Genomic DNA, 23,526 nt, shown 5'->3' with positions numbered 1-23,526 from the left:
TTGTATGATTTTGTGGTTATTGTATGTTGTGGTTATTGTATGATGTGGTGGTTATTGTATGTTGTGGTTATTGTATGTTGTGGTTATTGTATGATTTTGTGGTGGTTATTGTATGTTGTGGTTATTGAATGATGTGCTTATTGTAATTTGTTATTGTATGATGTTGTGGTGGTTATTGTATGCAGTGGCTATTGTATGTAGTGGTGGTTATTGTATGATTTTGTGGTTATTGTATGTTCTGGTTATTGTATGTTGTCGTTATTGTATGATTTTGTGGTGGTTATTGTATGTTGTGGTTATTGTATGAAGTTGTGGTTATTGTAGGATGTGGTTATTGTATGTTGTGGTTATTGTATGTTGTGGTTATTGTATGTTGTGGTTATTGTATGTTGTGGTTATTGTATGATGTGGTTATTGTATGATGTGCTTATTGTAATTTGTTATTGTATGATGTTGTGGTGGTTATTGTATGCAGTGGCTATTGTATGTAGTGGTGGTTATTGTATGATTTTGTGGTTATTGTATGTTCTGGTTATTGTATGTTGTCGTTATTGTATGATTTTGTGGTGGTTATTGTATGTTGTGGTTATTGTATGAAGTTGTGGTTATTGTATGATGTGGTTATTGCATGATTTTGTGGTTATTGTATGAAGATGTGGTTATTGTAGGATGTGGTTATTGTAGGATGTGGTTATTGTATGTTGTGGTTATTGTATGTTGTGGTTATTGTATGTTGTGGTTATTGTATGTTGTGGTTATTGTATGTTGTGGTTATTGTATGTTGTGGTTATTGTATGTTGTGGTTATTGTATGATTTTGTGGTTATTGTATGATGTGGTTATTGCATGATTTTGTGGTTATTGTATGATGTGGTTATTGCATGATTTTGTGGTTATTGCATGATGTGGTTATTGTATGATGTGGTTATTGTATGATGTGGTTATTGCATGATTTTGTGGTTATTGTATGTTGTGGTTATTGTATGATGTGGTTATTGCATGATTTTGTGGTTATTGTATGATGTGGTTATTGCATGATGTGGTTATTGCATGAATTTGTGGTTATTGTATGATGTGGTTATTGTATGATGTGGTTATTGTATGATGTGGTTATTGCATGATTTTGTGGTTATTGTATGATGTGGTTATTGTATGATTTTGTGGTGGTTATTGTATGTTGTGGTTATTGTATGATGTGGTGGTTATTGTATGTTGTGGTGGTTATTGTATGATGTGGTGGTTATTGTATGATGTGGTTATTGTATGATGTGGTTATTGTATGTGGTGGTTATTGTGTGATTTTGTGGTGGTAATTTTATGATGTTATTGTATGTTGTGGTTATTGTATGTTGTGGTTATTGTATGTTGTGGTTATTGTATGATTTTGTGGTTATTGTGTGATGTGGTTATTGTATGTTGTTATTGTATGATTTTGTGGTGGTTATTGTATGATGTGGTGGTTATTGTGTGAGGTTGTGGTTATTGTGTGAGGTTGTGGTTATTGTAGGATGTGGTTATTGTAGGATGTGGTTATTGTAGGATGTGGTTATTGTATGTTGTGGTTATTGTAGAATGTGGTTATTGTAGGATGTGGTTAATGTATGTTATTGTATGATGTGGTTATTGTATGATTTTGTGGTTATTGTATGTTGTGGTTATTGTATGATGTGGTGGTTATTGTATGTTGTGGTTATTGTATGTTGTGGTTATTGTATGATTTTGTGGTGGTTATTGTATGTTGTGGTTATTGAATGATGTGCTTATTGTAATTTGTTATTGTATGATGTTGTGGTGGTTATTGTATGCAGTGGCTATTGTATGTAGTGGTGGTTATTGTATGATTTTGTGGTTATTGTATGTTCTGGTTATTGTATGTTGTCGTTATTGTATGATTTTGTGGTGGTTATTGTATGTTGTGGTTATTGTATGAAGTTGTGGTTATTGTAGGATGTGGTTATTGTATGTTGTGGTTATTGTATGTTGTGGTTATTGTATGTTGTGGTTATTGTATGATGTGGTTATTGTATGATGTGCTTATTGTAATTTGTTATTGTATGATGTTGTGGTGGTTATTGTATGCAGTGGCTATTGTATGTAGTGGTGGTTATTGTATGATTTTGTGGTTATTGTATGTTCTGGTTATTGTATGTTGTCGTTATTGTATGATTTTGTGGTGGTTATTGTATGTTGTGGTTATTGTATGAAGTTGTGGTTATTGTATGAAGTTGTCGTTATTGTATGAAGTTGTGGTTATTGTATGAAGATGTGGTTATTGTAGGATGTGGTTATTGTAGGATGTGGTTATTGTATGTTGTGGTTATTGTATGATTTTGTGGTTGTATGATTTTGTGGCTATTGTATGATGTGGTTATTGCATGATTTTGTGGTTATTGTATGATGTGGTTATTGCATGATTTTGTGGTTATTGTATGTTGTGGTTATTGTATGATGTGGTTATTGCATGATTTTGTGGTTATTGTATGATGTGGTTATTGCATGATTTTGTGGTTATTGTATGATGTGGTTATTGTATGATGTTGTGGTTATTGTATGATGTGGTTATTGCATGATTTTGTGGTTATTGTATGATGTGGTTATTGCATGAGGTTGTGGTTATTGTATGATGTGGTTATTGCATGATTTTGTGGTTATTGTATGATGTGGTTATTGTATGATGTGGTTATTGCATGATTTTGTGGTTATTGTATGATGTGGTTATTGCATGATTTCGTGGTTATTGTATGATGTGGTTATTGTATGATTTTGTGGTGGTTATTGTATGTTGTGGTTATTGTATGAAGTTGTGGTTATTGTATGTTGTGGTTATTGTAGGATGTGGTTATTGTAGGATGTGGTTATTGTAGGATGTGGTTATTGTAGGATGTGGTTATTGTAGGATGTGGTTATTGTAGGATGTGGTTATTGTATGTTGTGGTTATTGTATGTTGTGGTTATTGTATGTTGTGGTTATTGTATGATTTTGTGGTTGTATGATTTTGTGGTTATTGTATGATGTGGTTATTGCATGATTTTGTGGTTATTGTATGATGTGGTTATTGCATGATTTTGTGGTTATTGCATGATTTTGTGGTTATTGTATGTTGTGGTTATTGTATGATGTGGTTATTGCATGATTTTGTGGTTATTGTATGATGTGGTTATTGTATGATGTGGTTATTGTATGATGTGGTTATTGTATGATTTTGTGGTTATTGTATGATGTGGTTATTGCATGATGTTGTGGTTATTGTATGATGTGGTTATTGCATGATTTTGTGATTATTGTATGTTGTGGTTATTGCATGATTTTGTGGTTATTGCATGATGTGGTTATTGCATGATGTGGTTATTGCATGATGTGGTTATTGCATGATTTTGTGGTTATTGTATGATGTGGTTATTGTATGATGTTGTGGTTATTGTATGATGTGGTTATTGCATGATTTTGTGGTTATTGTATGATGTGGTTATTGTATGATTTTGTGGTGGTTATTGTATGTTGTGGTTATTGTATGTTGTGGTGGTTATTGTATGATGTGGTGGTTATTGTATGATGTGGTTATTGTATGATGTGGTTATTGTATGTTGTGGTTATTGTATGTTGTGGTTATTATATGATTTTGTGGTTATTGTGTAATGTGGTTATTGTATGTTGTTATTGTATGATTTTGTGGTGGTTATTGTATGATGTGGTGGTTATTGTGTGAGGTTGTGGTTATTGTGTGAGGTTGTGGTTATTGTAGGATGTGGTTATTGTAGGATGTGGTTATTGTAGGATGTGGTTATTGTATGTTGTGGTTATTGTATGATTTTGTGGTGGTTATTGTATGATGTGGTGGTTATTGTGTGAGGTTGTGGTTATTGTAGGATGTGGTTATTGTAGGTTGTGGTTATTGTAGGTTGTGGTTATTGTATGATTTTGTGGTAGTTATTGTATGATGTGGGAGTTATTGTATGATGTGGTTATTGTATTATTTTGTGGTGGTTATTGTATGTAGTGGTTATTGTATGTAGTGTTTATTGTGTGATGTTGTGGTTATTGTATGTTGTGGCTATTGTATGTAGTGGTTATTGTATGATGTGGTGGTTATTGTATGTTGTGGTAGTTATTGTATGATTTTGTGTTGGTTATTGTATGTTGTGGTTATTGTATGATGTGGTAGTTATTGTATGATTTTGTGTTGGTTATTGTATTTTGTGGTTATTGTATTTTGTGGTTATTGTATTTTGTGGTTATTGTAGGATGTGGTAGTTATTGTATGATGTTGATTTTGTATGTAGTGGTTATTGTATTCTGTGGTTATTGTATGTTGTGGTTATTGTATGATGTGGTGGTTATTGCATGATGTGGTGGTTATTGCATGATGTGGTGGTTATTGCATGATGTGGTTATTGTAGGATGTGGTGGTTATTGTAGGATGTGGTGGTTATTGTAGGATGTGGTTATTGTATGATGTGGTTATTGTATGATGTGGTTATTGAATGATGTGCTTATTGTATGTTGTGGTTATTGTATGATGTGGTGGTTATTGTATGTAGTGGTTATTGTATGTTGTGGTTATTGTATGATGTGGTGGTTATTGTATGTAGTGGTTATTGTATGTTGTGGTTATTGTATTATGCTGTGGTTATTGTATTATGTTATGGTTATTGTATGTTGTGGTTATTGTATGATTTTGTGGTGGTTATTGTATGTTGTGGTTATTGTATGTTGTGGTTATTGTATGATGTTGATTTTGTATGTAGTGGTTATTGTGATGTAGTGGTTATTGTATTTTGTGGTTATTGTATGATGTGGTTATTGAATGATGTTACTGAATGTTGTTATTGTATGTTGTGGTTATTGTATGTTGTGGTTATTGTATGATTTTGTGATGGTTATTGTATGTTGTGGTTATTGTAGGATGTGGTTATTGTATGTTGTGGTTATTGTATGATTTTGTGGTGGTTATTGTATGTTGTGGTTATTGTATGTTGTGGTTATTGTATGATGTGGTAGTTATTGTATGATGTTGATTTTGTATGTAGTGGTTATTGTGATGTAGTGGTTATTGTATTTTGTGGTTATTGTATGATGTGGTGGTTATTGAATGATGTTACTGAATGATGTTGTTATTGAATGATGTGCTTATTGTATGTTGTGGTTATTGTATGTAGTGGTTATTGTATGATTTTGTGGTGGTTATTGTATGATGTTGTGGTTATTGTATGATGTTGTGGTTATTGTATGATGTTGTGGTTATTGTATGATATTGTGGTGGTTATTGTATGTTATTGTGGTGGTTATTGTATGTTGTGATGGTTATTGTATGTTGTGATGGTTATTGTATGATATTGTGGTTATTGTATGATATTGTGGTTATTGTATGTTGTGGTGGTTATTGTATGTTGTGGTTATTGTATGATATTGTGGTGGTTTTGTATGTTGTGGCTATTGTATTTGTGGTTATTGTATGATATTGAATGTTATGGTTATTGTATGATGTGGTTATTGTATGATATTGAATGTTATGGTTATTGTATGATGTGGTTATTGTATGATATTGTATGTGGTGCTGGTTATTGTATGTTGTGGTGATTGTATGTTGTGGTGATTGTATGTGGTGCTGGTTATTGTATGTTGTGGTGATTGTATGTGGTGCTGGTTATTGTATGTTGTGGTGATTGTATGTTGTGGTGATTGTATGTGGTGCTGGTTATTGTATGTTGTGGTTATTGTATGTGGTGCTGGTTGTTGCATTTCTGCCAGACAGTTGTGTGATGAAGTGAGATGACTGGTTACAGGGTCTTTGGTACAGTTCAGCAGAAAGGGTGTTTGTGACAATGTCACTGAGTTGTACTGACATTTGTCTGCCTGTTGTGTTTTAATACCACACAAATTATCTGTTTGTTTGTAAAACAGAAAACACTGCAGTTCCTTGTAATCTGAAGCAGGAACAAGGTGTGGCTGCTCAGTAAATGGAGTCAGGTCTCTGTGGGAGGTTAAAGTTTCAGCTTTTAAATCTCCCTCAGCTAATGAATGGAAACTCCTTCATGTTGAACAAAACTTGGCGAAAATACTGAGGAGGGCAAGGACATAAAATATACTCGGGAGGCAATGGCCTAGTGGTATTATCGCTCAATACTAATCCAGAAACTCTGAATAATGTACTGGGTATCTGGGTTCGAATCCTGCCACGGCAGGTGGTGGAATTTGAATTTAAAATTAGGGCGGCACGGTGGCACAGTGGTTAGCACTGCTGCCTCACAGTGCCAGAGACCCAGGTTCAATTCCCACCTCAGGCGACTGACTGTGTGGAGTTTGCACATTCTCCCCGTGTCTGCGTGGGTTTCCTCCGGGTGCTCCGGTTTCCTCCCACAGTCCAAAGATGAGCAGGGTCAGGTGAATTGCCTGTAGTGTTAGGTGAAGGGGTAAATGTAGGGGAATGGGTTACTCTTCGGAGGGTCGATGTGGACTTGTTGGGCCGAAGGGCCTGTTTCCACACTGGAAGTAATCTCATATACTCTGGGTGGGGTTTTGACTGTCCACTACCCAGAGTGGCTCAGCAACTATTCAACAGATCTGGCTGGTCAGATCCTAAAGGATAAAGGCTGTTCTGAGGAAAGGTCACTGGATCTGAAACGTTAATTCTGATTTCTCTCCCCTGATGCTGCCAGACCTGCTGAGCTGTTCCAGCACTGTCTGCTTTTGTTCCCAAAGGACAGCTGTCAGACTGGGTCCATGGCGGCTGGGAAAGGAACCAACAAGAGGGAACTAGATTAGATACCCTACAGTGTGGAAACAGGCCCTTCGGCTCAGCAAGTCCACACTGACCCTCCGAAGAGTAACCCACACAGACCTATTCCCCTATATTTACACTGACTAATAACTTACACTGTGGACAATTTGGCATGGCAAATTCACCCTGACCTGCACATCTTTGGACTGTGGGAGGAAACCGGAGCACCCGGAGGAAACCCACGCAGACACGGGGAGAATGTGCAAACTCCACACAGTCAGTCACCCGAGGCGGGAATTGAACCTGGGACCCTGGCGCTGTGAGGCAGCAGTGCTAACCACTGAGCCACCGGGTCCTTCCACATCCAACCGTGAATGTGATAGACAATTAAACAACTCACTGGAGGAGGAGGCTCCACAAATATCCCAACCTCAATGATGGGGGAACCCAGCACATCGGGGCAAAAGACAAGGCTGACGCATTCGCAACAATCTTCAGCCGGAAGTGCTGAGTGGATGATCTGTCTTGGGCTCCTCCAGTGATCACAGATACCAGTCTCCAGCCAATTCAATTCACTCCATGTGATATCAAGAAACAGTTCGAGGCACTGGATACTGCAAAGGCATGACATCAGGGCTGTATTTGACCAAGTGTGGCATCAATGAGAGGGGAAACAAGGGGCATACTGTCTGATATTTGGAGTCATACCTGGTACTTACGAAGACGGTTGTGGCTGTGGAGGGTCAGTTACCTCAGCTCTAGGACGTCTCTGCAGGCGTCCCTCAGGGTAGTGTTCTCGGCCCAACCATCTTCAGCAGCTTCATCAATGACCTTCCCTCTGTCATAAGGTCAGAATTAGGGATGTTCGCTGATGGTTGCACAATGCTCAGCACCATTCGCGACTCCTCAGATACTGAAACAATCCATGTCCAAATACAACAAGATCTGAACAGTGCCCAGGCTTGGGCTGACAAACGGGGAATAATATTAACACCACACAAACACCAGGCAATGCCCATCACCAATAAGAGACAATCTAACCACTGCCCCTAGACATTCAATGGTGTTACCATCACTGAATCCCCGACTGTCAACATCCTGGGGGTTACCATTGACCAGAAACTCAACCAGATTCAAATGGAAATACAGTGACTACAAGAAGCAGGTCAGAGGCTGGGAACTCTGCAGCGAGGAACTCCCCTCCTGACTCCCCAAACCCTATCCCACCATCTACAAGGCACAAGTCAGGAGTGTGATGGAATACTCCCCACTTGCCCTGGATGGGGGCAGCTCCAACAACACTCAGGAAGCTTGACACCATCCAGGACAAAACAGCCCGCTTATATAGCACCACATTCACAAACATCCCCTCCCTCCCCCCCCACAGACACTCAGTAACAGCAGTGTGTACCGTCCCCTCCCTCCCCCCACCGACACTCAGTAACAGCAGTGTGTACCATCCCCTCCCTCCCTCCCCCCACCGACACTCAGTAACAGCAGTGTGTACCATCCCCTCCCTCCCTCCCCCCACCGACGCTCAGTAACAGCAGTGTGTACCATCCCCTCCCTCCCCCCCCACCGGCACTCAGTAACAGCAGTGTGTACCATCCCCTCCCTCCCCCCACGGACACTCAGTAACAGCAGTGTGTACCATCCCCTCCCTCCCTCCCCCCACCGACGCTCAGTAACAGCAGTGTGTACCATCCCCTCCCACCCTCCCCCCACCGACGCTCAGTAACAGCAGTGTGTACCATCCCCTCCCCCCCCCACCGACACTCAGTAACAGCAGTGTGTACCATCCCCTCCCTCCCTCCCCCCCCCACCGACGCTCAGAAACAGCAGTGTGTACCATCCCCTCCCCCCCCACCGACGCTCAGTAACAGCCGTGTGTACCATCCCCTCCCTCCCCCCCACCGACGCTCAGTAACAGCCGTGTGTACCATCCCCTCCCTCCCCCCCACCGACGCTCAGTAACAGCAGTGTGTACCATCCCCTACCTCCCCCCCACCGACGCTCAGTAACAGCCGTGTGTACCATCCCCTCCCTCCCCCCCACCGACGCTCAGTAACAGCCGTGTGTACCATCCCCTCCCTCCCCCCCACCGACGCTCAGTAACAGCCGTGTGTACCATCCCCTCCCTCCCCCCCACCGACACTCAGTAACAGCAGTGTGTACCATCCCCTCCCTCCCCCCCCCACCGGCGCTCAGTAACAGCAGTGTGTACCATCCCCTCCCTCCCCCCCACCGACGCTCAGTAACAGCAGTGTGTACCATCCTCTCCCTCCCCCCCACCGACGCTCAGTAACAGCAGTGTGTACCATCCCCTCCCTCCCCCTCCACCGGCGCTCAGTAACAGCAGTGTGTACCATCCCCTCCCTCCCCCTCCACCGGCGCTCAGTAACAGCAGTGTGTACCATCCCCTCCCTACCTCCCCCCACCGACACTCAGTAACAGCAGTGTGTACCATCCCCTCCCTCCCCCCCCCCCCACCGACGCTCAGTAACAGCAGTGTGTACCGTCCCCTCCCTCCCCCCCCACCGACACTCAGTAACAGCAGTGTGTACCATCCCCTCCCTCCCCCCCCACTGACGCTCAGTAACAGCAGTGTGTACCATCCCCTCCCTCCCCCCCCCACCGACACTCAGTAACAGCAGTGTGTACCATCCCCTCCCTCCCCCCCCACCGACGCTCAGTAACAGCAGTGTGTACCATCCCATCGCTCCCCCCCCCACCGACGCTCAGTAACAGCAGTGTGTACCATCCCCTCCCTACCCCCCACCGACACTCAGTAACAGCAGTGTGTAGCATCCCCTCCCTCCCCCCCCCACAAACGCTCAGTAACAGCAGTGTGTACCATCCCCTCCCTCCCCCCCCACCGACACTCAGTAACAGCAGTGTGTACCATCCCCTCCCTCCCCCCCCCACCGACACTCAGTAACAGCAGTGTGTACCATCCCCTCCCTCCCTCCCCCCCACACAGACGCTCAGTAACAGCAGTGTGTACCATCCCCTCCCTCCCCCCCCACCGACGCTCAGTAACAGCAGTGTGTACCATCCCCTCCCTCCCTCCCCCACCGACGCTCAGTAACAGCAGTGTGTAACATCCCCTCCCTCCCCCCACCGACACTCAGTAACAGCAGTGTGTACCATCCCATCCCTCCTCCCTCCACCGACGCTCAGTAACAGCAGTGTGTACCATCCCTTCCCTCCCCCCACCGACACTCAGTAACAGCAGTGTGTACCATCCACTCCCTCCCTCCCCCCACCGACGCTCAGTAACAGCAGTGTGTACCATCCCTTCCCTCCCCCCACCGACACTCAGTAACAGCAGTGTGTACCATCCACTCCCTCCCTCCCCCCACCGACGCTCAGTAACAGCAGTGTGTACCATCCCCTCCCTGCCCCCCCACCGACGCTCAGTAACAGCAGTGTGTACCATCCCCTCCCTCCCTCCCCCCCACACAGACGCTCAGTAACAGCAGTGTGTACCATCCCCTCCCTCCCCCTCCACCGACGCTCAGTAACAGCAGTGTGTACCATCCCCTCCCTCCCCCCCCCACCGACGCTCAGTAACAGCAGTGTGTACCATCCCCTCCCTCCCCCCCACCGACGCTCAGTAACAGCAGTGTGTACCATCCCCTCCCTCCCCCCACCGACACTCAGTAACAGCAGTGTGTACCATCCCCTCCCTCCCTCCCCCCCCCACCGACGCTCAGTAACAGCAGTGTGTACCATCCCCTCCCTCCCCCCCCACCGACACTCAGTAACAGCAGTGTGTACCATCCCCTCCCTCCCCCCCCCCACCGACACTCAGTAACAGCAGTGTGTACCATCCCCTCCCTCCCCCCCCCACCGACACTCAGTAACAGCAGTGTGTACCATCCCCTCCCTCCCCCCCCACTGACACTCAGTAACAGCAGTTTGTACCATCCCCTCCCTCCCCCCCCCCACCGACACTCAGTAACAGCAGTGTGTACCATCCCCTCCCTCCCCCCCCCACCGACACTCAGTAACAGCAGTGTGTACCATCCCCTCCCTCCTCCCACCGACGCGAAGTAACAGCAGTGTGTACCATCCCCTCCCTCCCCCCACCCACACTCAGTAACAGCAGTGTGTACCATCCCCTCCCTCCTCCCACCGACGCGAAGTAACAGCAGTGTGTACCATCCCCTCCCCCCCCCACCGACACTCAGTAACAGCAGTGTGTACCATCCCCTCCCTCCCCCCCCCACCGACACTCAGTAACAGCAGTGTGTACCATCCCCTCCCTCCCTCCCCCCCACCAACGCGGCGTAACAGCAGTGTGTACCATCCCCTCCCTCCCCCCCCACCGACGCTCAGTAACAGCAGTGTGTACCATCCCCTCCCTCCCTCCACCCCCACCGACGCTCAGTGACAGCAGTGTGTACCATCCCCTCCCTCCCCCAACCGACGCTCAGTAACAGCAGTGTGTACCATCCCCTCCCTCCCCCCACCCACACTCAGTAACAGCAGTGTGTACCATCCCCTCCCTCCCTCCCCCCCACCCACACTCAGTAACAGCAGTGTGTACCATCCCCTCCCTCCCTCCCCCCCACCGACGCGGAGTAACAGCAGTGTGTACCATCCCCTCCCCCCCCCAATGACACTCAGTAACAGCAGTGTGTACCAACCCCTCCCCCCCCCCCCCACGGACGCTCAGTAACAGCAGTGTGTACCATCCCCTCCCCCCCCCCCCCCACTGACGCTCAGTAACAGCAGTGTGTACCATCCCCTCCCCCCCCCCCACTGACGCTCAGTAACAGCAGTGTGTACCATCCCCTCCCTCCCCCCCCACCGACACTCAGTAACAGCAGTGTGTACCATCCCCTCCCTCCCTCCCCCCCCTACCGACACTCAGTAACAGCAGTGTGTACCATCCCCTCCCTCCCTCCCCCACCGACGCGGAGTAACAGCAGTGTGTACCATCCCCTCCCTCCCCCCCCACCGACACTCAGTAACAGCAGTGTGTACCATCCCCTCCCTCCATCCCCCCCCACCGACACTCAGTAACAGCAGTGTGTACCATCACCTCCCTCCCTCCCCCCCCCACCGACGCGGAGTAACAGCAGTGTGTACCATCCCCTCCCTCCTCCCCCCCCCACCGACGCGGAGTAACAGCAGTGTGTACCATCCCCTCCCCCCCCCAATGACACTCAGTAACAGCAGTGTGTACCATCCCCTCCCTCCCCCCCCCCAATGACACTCAGTAGCAGCAGTGTGTACCATCCCCCCCCCCCCCCCCCAATGACACTCAGTAGCAGCAGTGTGTACCATCCCCTCCCCCCCCCACCGACGCTCAGTAACAGCAGTGTGTACCGTCCCCTCCCTCCCCCCTCCCACCGACACTCAGTAACAGCAGTGTGTACCATCCCCTCCCTCCCCCCACCGACGCTCAGTAACAGCAGTGTGTACCATCCACTCCCTCCCCCCCCACCGACGCTCAGAAACAGCAGTGTGTACCATCCCCTCCCTCCCCCCCCACCGACGCTCAGAAACAGCAGTGTGTACCATCCCCTCCCTCCCCCCCACCGACGCTCAGTAACAACAGTGTGTACCATCCCCTCCCTCCCCCCCCACCGACACTCAGTAACAGCAGTGTGTACCATCCACTCCCTCCCCCCCCACCGACGCTCAGAAACAGCAGTGTGTACCATCCCCTCCCTCCCCCCCACCGATGCTCAGTAACAGCAGTGTGTACCATCCCCTCCCTCCCCCCCACCGACGCTCAGTAACAGCAGTGTGTACCATCCCCTCCCTCCCCACCACCGACGCTCAGTAACAGCAGTGTGTACCATCCCCTCCCTCCCCACCACCGACGCTCAGTAACAGCAGTGTGGACCATCCCCTCCCTCCCCCACCGACGCTCAGTAACAGCAGTGTGTAGCATCCCCTCCCTCCCCCCCACCGACGCTCAGTAACAGCAGTGTGGACCATCCCCTCCCTCCCCCACCGACGCTCAGTAACAGCAGTGTGTACCATCCCCTCCCTCCCCCCCCCACTGACACTCAGTAACAGCAGTGTGTACCATCCCCTCCCTCCCCCCCCCACTGACACTCAGTAACAGCAGTGTGCACCATCCCCTCCCTCCCCCCCCCACCGACACTCAGTAACAGCAGTGTGTACCATCCCCTCCCTCCCCCCACCGACGCGAAGTAACAGCAGTGTGTACCATCCCCTCCCCCCCCACCACTGACACTCAGTAACAGCAGTGTGTACCATCCCCTCCCTCCCCCCCCCCCCCCACCGACACTCAGTAACAGCAGTGTGTACCATCCCCTCCCTCCCCCCCCACCGACACTCAGTAACAGCAGTGTGTACCATCCCCTCCCTCCCCCCACCGGCGCTCAGTAACAGCAGTGTGTACCATCCTCTCCCCCCACCACCGGCGCTCAGTAACAGCAGTGTGTACCATCCCCTCCCTCCCTCCCCCCCCTACCGACACTCAGTAACAGCAGTGTGTACCATCCCCTCCCTCCCTCCCCCCCCCACCGACACGGAGTAACAGCAGTGTGTACCATCCCCTCCCTCCCCCCCACCGACACTCAGTAACAGCAGTGTGTACCAACCCCTCCCTCCATCCCCCCCCACCGACACTCAGTAACAGCAGTGTGTACCATCCCCTCCCCCCCCCAAAGACACTCAGTAACAGCAGTGTGTACCATCCCCTCCCTCCCCCCCCCAATGACACTCAGTAGCAGCAGTGTGTACCATCCCCTCCCGCCCCCCCCACCGACGCTCAGTAACAGCAGTGTGTACCATCCCCTCCATCCCCCCACCGACACTCAGTAACAGCAGTGTGTCCCATCCCTTCCCCCCCCTACTGACGCTCAGTAACAGCAGTGTGTACCATCCCCTCCCTCCCCCCACCGACGCTCAGTAACAGCAGTGTGTACCATCCCCTCCCTCCCCCCCCACCGACACTCAGTAACAGCAGTGTGTACCATCCACTCCCTCCCCCCCCACCGACGCTCAGAAACAGCAGTGTGTACCATCCCCTCCCTCCCCCCCACCGACGCTCAGAAACAGCAGTGTGTACCATCCCCTCCCTCCCCCCCACCGACGCTCAGTAACAACAGTGTGTACCATCCCCTCCCTCCCCCCCACCGATGCTCAGTAACAGCAGTGTGTACCATCCCCTCCCTCCCCCCCACCGACGCTCAGTAACAGCAGTGTGTACCATCCCCTCCCTCCCCACCACCGACGCTCAGAAACAGCAGTGTGTACCATCCCCTCCCTCCCTCCCCCCACCGACGCTCAGAAACAGCAGTGTGTACCATCCCCTCCCTCCCCCCACCGACGCTCAGTAACAGCAGTGTGTACCATCCCCTCCCTCCCCCCCACCGACGCTCAGAAACAGCAGTGTGTACCATCCCCTCCCTCCCTCCCCCCACCGACGCTCAGTAACAGCAGTGTGTACCATCCCCTCCCTCCCCCACCGACGCTCAGAAACAGCAGTGTGTAGCATCCCCTCCCTCCCTCGCCACCGACGCTCAGAAACAGCAGTGTGTACCATCCCCTCCCTCCCCCCCCACCGACACTCAGTAACAGCAGTGTGTACCATCCCCTCCCTCCCCCCCCCACCGACACTCAGTAACAGCAGTGTGTACCATCCCCTCCCCCCCCCACCGACACTCAGTAACAGCAGTGTGTACCATCCCCTCCCTCCCCCCACCGACGCTCAGTAACAGCAGTGTGTACCATCCTCTCCCCCCCCCACCGGCGCTCAGTAACAGCAGTGTGTACCATCCCCTCCCTCCCCCCCCACCGACACTCAGTAACAGCAGTGTGTACCATCCCCTCCCTCCCCCCACCGGCGCTCAGTAACAGCAGTGTGTACCATCCTCTCCCCCCCCCACCGGCGCTCAGTAACAGCAGTGTGTACCATCCCCTCCGTTCCCCCCACCGACGCTCAGTAACAGCAGTGTGTACCATCCCCTCCCTCCCTCCCCACCGACGCTCAGTAACAGCAGTGTGTACCATCCCCTCCCCTCCCCCCCACCGACCCTCAGTAACAGCAGTGTGTACCATCCCCTCCCTCCCCCAACCGACGCTCAGTAACAGCAGTGTGTACCATCCCCTCCCTCCCCCCCCACCGACGCTCAGTAACAGCAGTGTGTACCATCCCCTCCCTCCCCCCCCCACCGACGCTCAGTAACAGCAGTGTGTACCATCCCCTCCCTCCCCCCCCCACCCACACTCAGTAACAGCAGTGTGTACCATCCCCTCCCCTTCCCCCCACCGACACTCAGTAACAGCAGTGTGTACCATCCCCTCCCCCCCCCAACCAACGCTCAGTAACAGCAGTGTGTACCATCCCCTCCCTCCCCCACCGACGCTCAGTAACAGCAGTGTGTACCATCCCCTCCCTCCCCCACCGACGCTCAGAAACAGCAGTGTGTACCATCCCCTCCCTCCCTCGCCACCGACGCTCAGAAACAGCAGTGTGTACCATCCCCTCCCTCCCTCGCCACCGACGCTCAGTAACAGCAGTGTGTACCATCCACTCCCTCCCTCCCCCCACCGACGCTCAGTAACAGCAGTGTGTACCATCCCCTCCCTCCCCCCCCACCGACGCTCAGTAACAGCAGTGTGTACCATCCCCTCCCTCCCTCCCCCCCACACAGACGCTCAGTAACAGCAGTGTGTACCATCCCCTCCCTCCCCCTCCACCGACACTCAGTAACAGCAGTGTGTACCATCCCCTCCCTCCCCCCCCCACCGACGCTCAGTAACAGCAGTGTGTACCATCCCCTCCCTCCCTCCCCCCCACCGACGCTCAGTAACAGCAGTGTGTACCATCCCCTCCCTCCCCCCACCGACACTCAGTAACAGCAGTGTGTACCATCCCATCCCTCCTCCCCCCACCGACGCTCAGTAACAGCAGTGTGTACCATCCCCTCCCTCCCCCCACCGACACTCAGTAACAGCAGTGTGTACCATCCCCTCCCTCCCTCCCCCCCCCACCGACGCTCAGTAACAGCAGTGTGTACCATCCCCTCCCTCCCTCCCCACCGACACTCAGTAACAGCAGTGTGTACCATCCCCTCCCTCCCCCCCCACTGACACTCAGTAACAGCAGTTTGTACCATCCCCTCCCTCCCCCCCCCCACCGACACTCAGTAACAGCAGTGTGTACCATCCCCTCCCTCCCCCCCCACCGACACTCAGTAACAGCAGTGTGTACCATCCCCTCCCTCCTCCCACCGACGCGAAGTAACAGCAGTGTGTACCATCCCCTCCCCCCCCACCGACACTCAGTAACAGCAGTGTGTACCATCCCCTCCCTCCCCCCCCCACCGACACTCAGTAACAGCAGTGTGTACCATCCCCTCCCTCCCTCCCCCCCAACAACGCGGCGTAACAGCAGTGTGTACCATCCCCTCCCTCCCCCCCCCACCGACGCTCAGTAACAGCAGTGTGTACCATCCCCTCCCTCCCTCCACCCCCACCGACGCTCAGTGACAGCAGTGTGTACCATCCCCTCCCTCCCCCAACCGACGCTCAGTAACAGCAGTGTGTACCATCCCCTCCCTCCCCCCACCCACACTCAGTAACAGCAGTGTGTACCATCCCCTCCCTCCCTCCCCCCCACCGACGCTCAGTAACAGCAGTGTGTACCATCCCCTCCCCCCCCCCCAATGACACTCAGTAACAGCAGTGTGTACCATCCCCTCCCCCCCCCCCAATGACACTCAGTAACAGCAGTGTGTACCGTCCCCTCCCCCCCCCCCCCCCCCCCCCACGGACGCTCAGTAACAGCAGTGTGTACCATCCCCTTCCCCCCCCCCCCACTGACGCTCAGTAACAGCAGTGTGTACCATCCCCTCCACCCCCCCCCCACTGACGCTCAGTAACAGCAGTGTGTACCATCCCCTCCCTCCCCCCCCACCGACACTCAGTAACAGCAGTGTGTACCATCCCCTCCCTCCCTCCCCCCCCTACCGACACTCAGTAACAGCAGTGTGTACCATCCCCTCCCTCCCTCCCCCCCCCACCGACGCGGAGTAACAGCAGTGTGTACCATCCCCTCCCTCCCCCCCACCGACACTCAGTAACAGCAGTGTGTACAATCCCCTCCCTCCATCCCCCCCCACCGACACTCAGTAACAGCAGTGTGTACCATCCCCTCCCTCCCTCCCCCCCCCACCGACGCGGAGTAACAGCAGTGTGTACCATCCCCTCCCCCCCCCCAATGACACTCAGTAACAGCAGTGTGTACCATCCCCTCCCTCCCCCCCCCCAATGACACTCAGTAGCAGCAGTGTGTACCATCCCCTCCCCCCGCCCCAATGACACTCAGTAGCAGCAGTGTGTACCGTCCCCTCCCCCCCCCCCACCGACGCTCAGTAACAGCAGTGTACCATCCCTTCCCCCCCCTACTGACGCTCATTAACAGCAGTGTGTACCATCCCCTCCCTCCCCCCCACCGACGCTCAGAAACAGCAGTGTGTACCATCCCCTCCCTCCCCCCCACCGACGCTCAGTAACAGCAGTGTGTACCATCCCCTCCCTCCCCCCCACCGATGCTCAGTAACAGCAGTGTGTACCATCCCCTCCCTCCCCCCCACCGACGCTCAGTAACAGCAGTGTGTACCATCCCCTCCCTCCCCACCACCGACGCTCAGTAACAGCAGTGTGTACCATCCCCTCCCTCCCCCCCACCGACGCTCAGAAACAGCAGTGTGTACCATCCCCTCCCTCCCTCCCCCCACCGACGCTCAGTAACAGCAGTGTGTACCATCCCCTCCCTCCCCCACCGACGCTCAGAAACAGCAGTGTGTAGCATCCCCTCCCTCCCTCGCCACCGACGCGAAGTAACAGCAGTGTGTACCATCCCCTCCCCCCCCCCCACTGACACTCAGTAACAGCAGTGTGCAGCATCCCCTCCCTCCCCCCCCACCGACACTCAGTAACAGCAGTGTGTACCATCCCCTCCCTCCCCCCACCGACGCGAAGTAACAGCAGTGTGTACCATCCCCTCCCCCCCCCCCACTGACACTCAGTAACAGCAGTGTGTACCATCCCCTCCCTCCCCCCCCCCACCGACACTCAGTAACAGCAGTGTGTACCATCCCCTCCCTCCCCCCCCACCGGCGCTCAGTAACAGCAGTGTGTACCATCCTCTCCCCCCCCCACCGGCGCTCAGTAACAGCAGTGTGTACCATCTCCTCCCTCCCTCCCCCCCCCACCGACGCGGAGTAACAGCAGTGTGTACCATCCCCTCCCTCCCCCCCCACCGGCGCTCAGTAACAGCAGTGTGTACCATCCCCTCCCTCCCTCCCCCCCCCACCGACGCGGAGTAACAGCAGTGTGTACCATCCCCTCCCCCCCCCCCAATGACACTCAGTAACAGCAGTGTGTACCATCCCCTCCCTCCCCCCCCCAATGACACTCAGTAGCAGCAGTGTGTACCATCCCCTCCCCCCCCCAATGACACTCAGTAGCAGCAGTGTGTACCATCCCCTCCCCCCCCCCCCCACCGACACTCAGTAACAGCAGTGTGTCCCATCCCTTCCCCCCCCTACTGACGCTCAGTAACAGCAGTGTGTACCATCCCCTCCCTCCCCCCACCGACGCTCAGTAACAGCAGTGTGTACCATCCCCTCCCCCCCCCCCACTGACACTCAGTAACAGCAGTGTGTACCATTCCCTCCCTCCCCCCCCCACCGACACTCAGTAACAGCAGAGTGTACCATCCCCTCCCTCCCCCCCCACCGACACTCAGTAACAGCAGTGTGTACCATCCCCTCCCTCCCCCCACCGGCGCTCAGTAACAGCAGTGTGTACCATCCTCTCCCCCCCCCACCGGCGCTCAGTAACAGCAGTGTGTACCATCCCCTCCGTTCCCCCCACCGACGCTCAGTAACAGCAGTGTGTACCATCCCCTCCCCCCCCCCCACCGACGCTCAGTAACAGCAGTGTGTACCATCCCCTCCCCTCCCCCCCACCGACGCTCAGTAACAGCAGTGTGTACCATCCCCTCCCTCCCTCCCCACCGACGCTCAGTAACAGCAGTGTGTACCATCCCCTCCCCTCCCCCCCACCGACCCTCAGTAACAGCAGTGTGTACCATCCCCTCCCTCCCCCAACCGACGCTCAGTAACAGCAGTGTGTACCATCCCCTCCCTCCCCCCCCCACCGACGCTCAGTAACAGCAGTGTGTACCATCCCCTCCCCTTCCCCCCACCGACACTCAGTAACAGCAGTGTGTACCATCCCCTCCCCCCCCCCCACCGACGCTCAGTAACAGCAGTGTGTACCATCCCCTCCCTCCCCCACCGACGCTCAGTAACAGCAGTGTGTACCATCCCCTCCCTCCCCCACCGACGCTCAGAAACAGCAGTGTGTACCCTCCCCTCCCTCCCTCGCCACCGACGCTCAGTAACAGCAGTGTGTACCATCCCCTCCCTCCCCCCCCACCGACGCTCAGTAACAGCAGTGTGTACCATCCCCCCCTCCCCCCCCACCGACACTCGATAACAGCAGTGTGTACCATCCCCTCCCTCCCCCCCCCACCGGCGTTCAGTAACAGCAGTGTGTACCATCCCCTCCCTCCCCCCCCCCACCGGCGTTCAGTAACAGCAGTGTGTACCATCCCCTCCCTCCATCCCCCCACCGACGCTCAGTAACAGCAGTGTGTACCATCCCCTCCCTCCCCCCCCCACTGACACTCAGTAACAGCAGTGTGTACCATCCCCTCCCTCCCCCCCCCCACCGACACTCAGTAACAGCAGTGTGTACCATCCCCTCCCTCCCCCCCCACCGACACTCAGTAACAGCAGTGTGTACCATCCCCTCCCTCCCCCCCCACCGACACTCAGTAACAGCAGTGTGTACCATCCCCTCCCTCCCCCCACCGACGCGAAGTAACAGCAGTGTGTACCATCTCCTCCCCCCCCCCACTGACACTCAGTAACAGCAGTGTGTACCATCCCCTCCCCCCCCCACCGGCGCTCAGTAACAGCAGTGTGTACCATCCCCTCCCTCCCCCCCCCCCCACCGACACTCAGTAACAGCAGTGTGTACCATCCCCTCCCTCCCTCCCCACCGACACTCAGTAACAGCAGTGTGTACCATCCCCTCCCCTCCCCCCCCCACCGACCCTCAGTAACAGCAGTGTGTTCCATCCCCCCCTCCCCCACCGACGCTCAGTAACAGCAGTGTGTACCATCCCCTCCCTCCCTCCCCCCCCCACCGACGCTCAGTAACAGCAGTGTGTACCATCCCCTCCCCTCCCCCCCCACCGACCCTCAGTAACAGCAGTGTGTACCATCCCCTCCCTCCCCCCACCCACACTCAGTAACAGCAGTGTGTACCATCCCCTCCCCTCCCCCCCAACGACGCGGAGTAACAGCAGTGTGTACCATCCCCTCCTCCCCCCCCCCCCCAATGACACTCAGTAACAGCATTGAGTACCATCCCCTCCCCCCCCCCACTGACGCTCAGTAACAGCAGTGTGTACCATCCCCTCCCCTCCCCCCCACCGACACTCAGTAACAGCAGTGTGTACCATCCCCTCCCCTCCCCCCCCACCGACACTCAGTAACAGCAGTGTGTACCATCCCCTCCCTCCCTCCCCCCCACCGACGCTTCGTAACAGCAGTGTGTACCATCCCCTCCCTCCCCCCCCACCGACGCTCAGTAACAGCAGTGTGTACCATCCCCTCCCTCCCTCCACCCCCACCGACGCTCAGTAACAGCAGTGTGTACCATCCCCTCCCTCCCCCAACCGACGCTCAGTAACAGCAGTGTGTACCATCCCCTCCCTCCCCCCACCCACACTCAGTAACAGCAGTGTGTACCATCCCCTCCCTCCCCCCACCGACACTCAGTAACAACAGTGTGTACCATCCCCTCCCTCCCTCCCCCCCACCGACGCTCAGTAACAGCAGTGTGTACCATCCCCTCCCTCCCCCCACCCACACTCAGTAACAGCAGTGTGTACCATCCCCTCCCTCCCCCCACCCACACTCAGTAACAGCAGTGTGTACCATCCCCTCCCTCCCTCCCCCCCACCGACGCTCAGTAACAGCAGTGTGTACCATCCCCTCCCCTCCCCCCCACCGACACTCAGTAACAGCATTGTGTACCATCCCCTCCCTCCCTCCCCCCCTCCGACGCGGAGTAACAGCAGTGTGTACCATCCCCTCCCCCCCCCCAATGACACTCAGTAACAGCAGTGTGTACCATCCCCTCCCCCCCCCACTGACGCTCAGTAACAGCAGTGTGTACCATCCCCTCCCTCCCCCCCAATGACACTCAGTAACAGCAGTGTGTACCATCCCCTCCCCCCCCGACACTCAGTAACAGCAGTGTGTACCATCCCCTCCCTCCCCCCCCACCGACACTCAGTAACAGCAGTGTGTACCACCCCCTCCCTCCCCCCCAATGACACTCAGTAACAGCAGTGTGTACCATCCCCTCCCCACCCCACCGACTCTCAGTAACAGCAGTGTGTACCATCCCCTCCCTCCCTCCCCCCCACCGACGCGGAGTAACAGCAGTGTGTACCATCCCCTCCCCCCCCCCCCAATGACACTCAGTAACATCAGTGTGTACCATCCCCTCCCCCCCCCCAATGACACTCAGTAACAGCAGTGTGTACCATCCCCTCCCCCCCCCCCAATGACACTCAGTAACAGCAGTGTGTACCATCCCCTCCCTCCCCCCACCCACACTCAGTAACAGCAGTGTGTACCATCCCCTCCCCCCCCCAATGACACTCAGTAACAGCAGTGTGTACCATCCCCTCCCCCCCCCAATGACACTCAGTAGCAGCAGTGTGTACCATCCCCTCCCCCCCCACCGACACTCAGTAGCAGCAGTGTGTACCATCCCCTCCCTCCCCCCCCCCACCCACACTCAGTAACAGCAGTGTGTACCATCCCCTCCCTCCCCCCCCCACCCACACTCAGTAACAGCAGTGTGTACCATCCCCTCCCTCCCCCCCCACCCACACTCAGTAACAGCAGTGTGTACCATCCCCTCCCCCTCCCCCCCCCCCCCAATGACGCTCAGTGGCAGCAGTGTGTACCATCCCCTCCCCCCTCCCCCCAATGACACTCAGTAACAGCAGTGTGTACCATCCCCTCCCCCCCCCCAATGACACTCAGTAGCAGCAGTGTGTACCATCCCCTCCCCCCCCAATGACACTCAGTAACAGCAGTGTGTACCATCCCCTCCCCCTCCCCCTCCCCCCCCCCAATGACGCTCAGTGGCAGCAGTGTGTACCATCCCCTCCCCCCCCCCAATGACACTCAGTAACAGCAGTGTGTACCATCCCCTCCCCCCCCCCCCCCCAATGACGCTCAGTAACAGCAGTGTGTACCATCCCCTCCCTCCCCCCCCCACCCACACTCAGTAACAGCAGTGTGTACCATCCCCTCCCTCCCCCCCCCCACCCACACTCAGTAACAGCAGTGTGTACCATCCCCTCCCCCCCCCCCAATGACACTCAGTAACAGCAGTGTGTACCATCCCCCCCCCCCCCCCAACGACGCTCAGTAACAGCAGTGTGTACCATCCCCTCCCTCCCCCCCCCACCCACACTCAGTAACAGCAGTGTGTACCATCCCCTCCCTCCCCCCCCCCACCCACACTCAGTAGCAGCGGTGTGTACTATCTACAAGATGCTCTGCAGAAATTCACCAAAGATCCTCAGACAGCACCTTCCAAACCCACAACTACTTGATGAAGGAGCATCGCTCCGAAAGCTAGTGCTTCCAATTAAACCTGTTAGACTATAACCTGGTATTGTGTGAGGTTTAATTTCATAACCACTTCCATCCCGAAGGATAAAGGCAGGAGATAAATGGGAACACGCCCCTCCGCACATTCCCCTCCAAGTGACCTGCCATCCTGATTTAGAAATATTTCACTGTTCCTTCACGTTTGCCAGGTCAAAATCCTGGAATTCTCTCCCTAAGGGCAGTGTGGGTCAACCCGCAGCCGGTGGACTGCAGCTGTTCAAGAAGGCAGCTCACCCCCACCTTCTCAAGGGGCAACTAGGGACGGGCAATGAGCATTGGACCAGCTAATAATGCTCAGGTGACAGAGCGTGTGCTGCTTGCTGTACTGAGACTGTTGGAGTTGGGTGAAAACACAGAGTGAGATGAGACCGGGGGTGAGATGAGACCGGGGGTGAGTGAGACCGGGGGTGAGATGAGACCGGGGGGTGAGTGAGACCGGGGGGTGAGTGAGACCGGGGAGTGAGTGAGACCGGGGAGTGAGTGAGACCGGGGAGTGAGTGAGACCGGGGAGTGAGTGAGACCGGGGAGTGAGTGAGACCGGGGGTGAGATGAGACCGGGAGTGAGATGAGACCGGGAGCAGGTGAAGCTTAGAAAGACTGAATGCAGCACTCAGTCTCAGTTCTGGCAGTTCAGAAAGGGACATGATCCCAATGAGAAGTGCAGGAGTCATCCCTGTGGTCATCCCCCTCTCTGACAGATTTACCGCTTTGGATACTGTTGGGGGGAAGTGGGGGGGTGAGGGGGTGGGGGGAGCGGGTGTGGAATGGCCTCTTGGGGAAAGCCAGTTCATAGCCCAATGGGCGGTCCTGCTTGTCTGAAGGGGAGGGAAGTGAATGGTAGGGGTATAGTGACTGGGGTTTTAATGGTCAGGGGTACAGACAGGTGCTCTGTGGCTGTGGATGTGAACCCAGGATGGTAGTGTCAAGCTCAGGGATGTCACAGAGCAGCTTGGGGCAAGGTGTGAATAACCAGTGGCCATGGTACACAGGGAAGCCAAGGGCTGAAGACCTGAGAGCTGGATATAGGAAGTTAGGAGA

The 23,526-nt window shown here is 53.7% G+C and overlaps 1 protein-coding gene across 2 annotated transcripts in view; it reads left to right on the top strand.

Annotated features, from left to right (window-relative positions):
- LOC122545192 (forkhead box protein J1-A-like) overlaps window positions 1-23,526 on the top strand; it is a 63,906-nt gene that overhangs the window by 20,148 nt on the left and 20,232 nt on the right. The gene's annotated exons all lie outside the window — the stretch shown is intronic.

The sequence above is a fragment of the Chiloscyllium plagiosum genome, unplaced genomic scaffold (genome assembly GCF_037043375.1).
Source record: "Chiloscyllium plagiosum isolate Xiang-an unplaced genomic scaffold, Cpla_swu_hap1 HiC_scaffold_25, whole genome shotgun sequence".
NCBI classification, from domain to species: Eukaryota; Metazoa; Chordata; class Chondrichthyes; order Orectolobiformes; family Hemiscylliidae; genus Chiloscyllium; species Chiloscyllium plagiosum.
The sequence above is the reverse complement of the archived record's forward strand: the minus strand, read 5'-3'. Positions and strand labels throughout refer to the sequence as shown.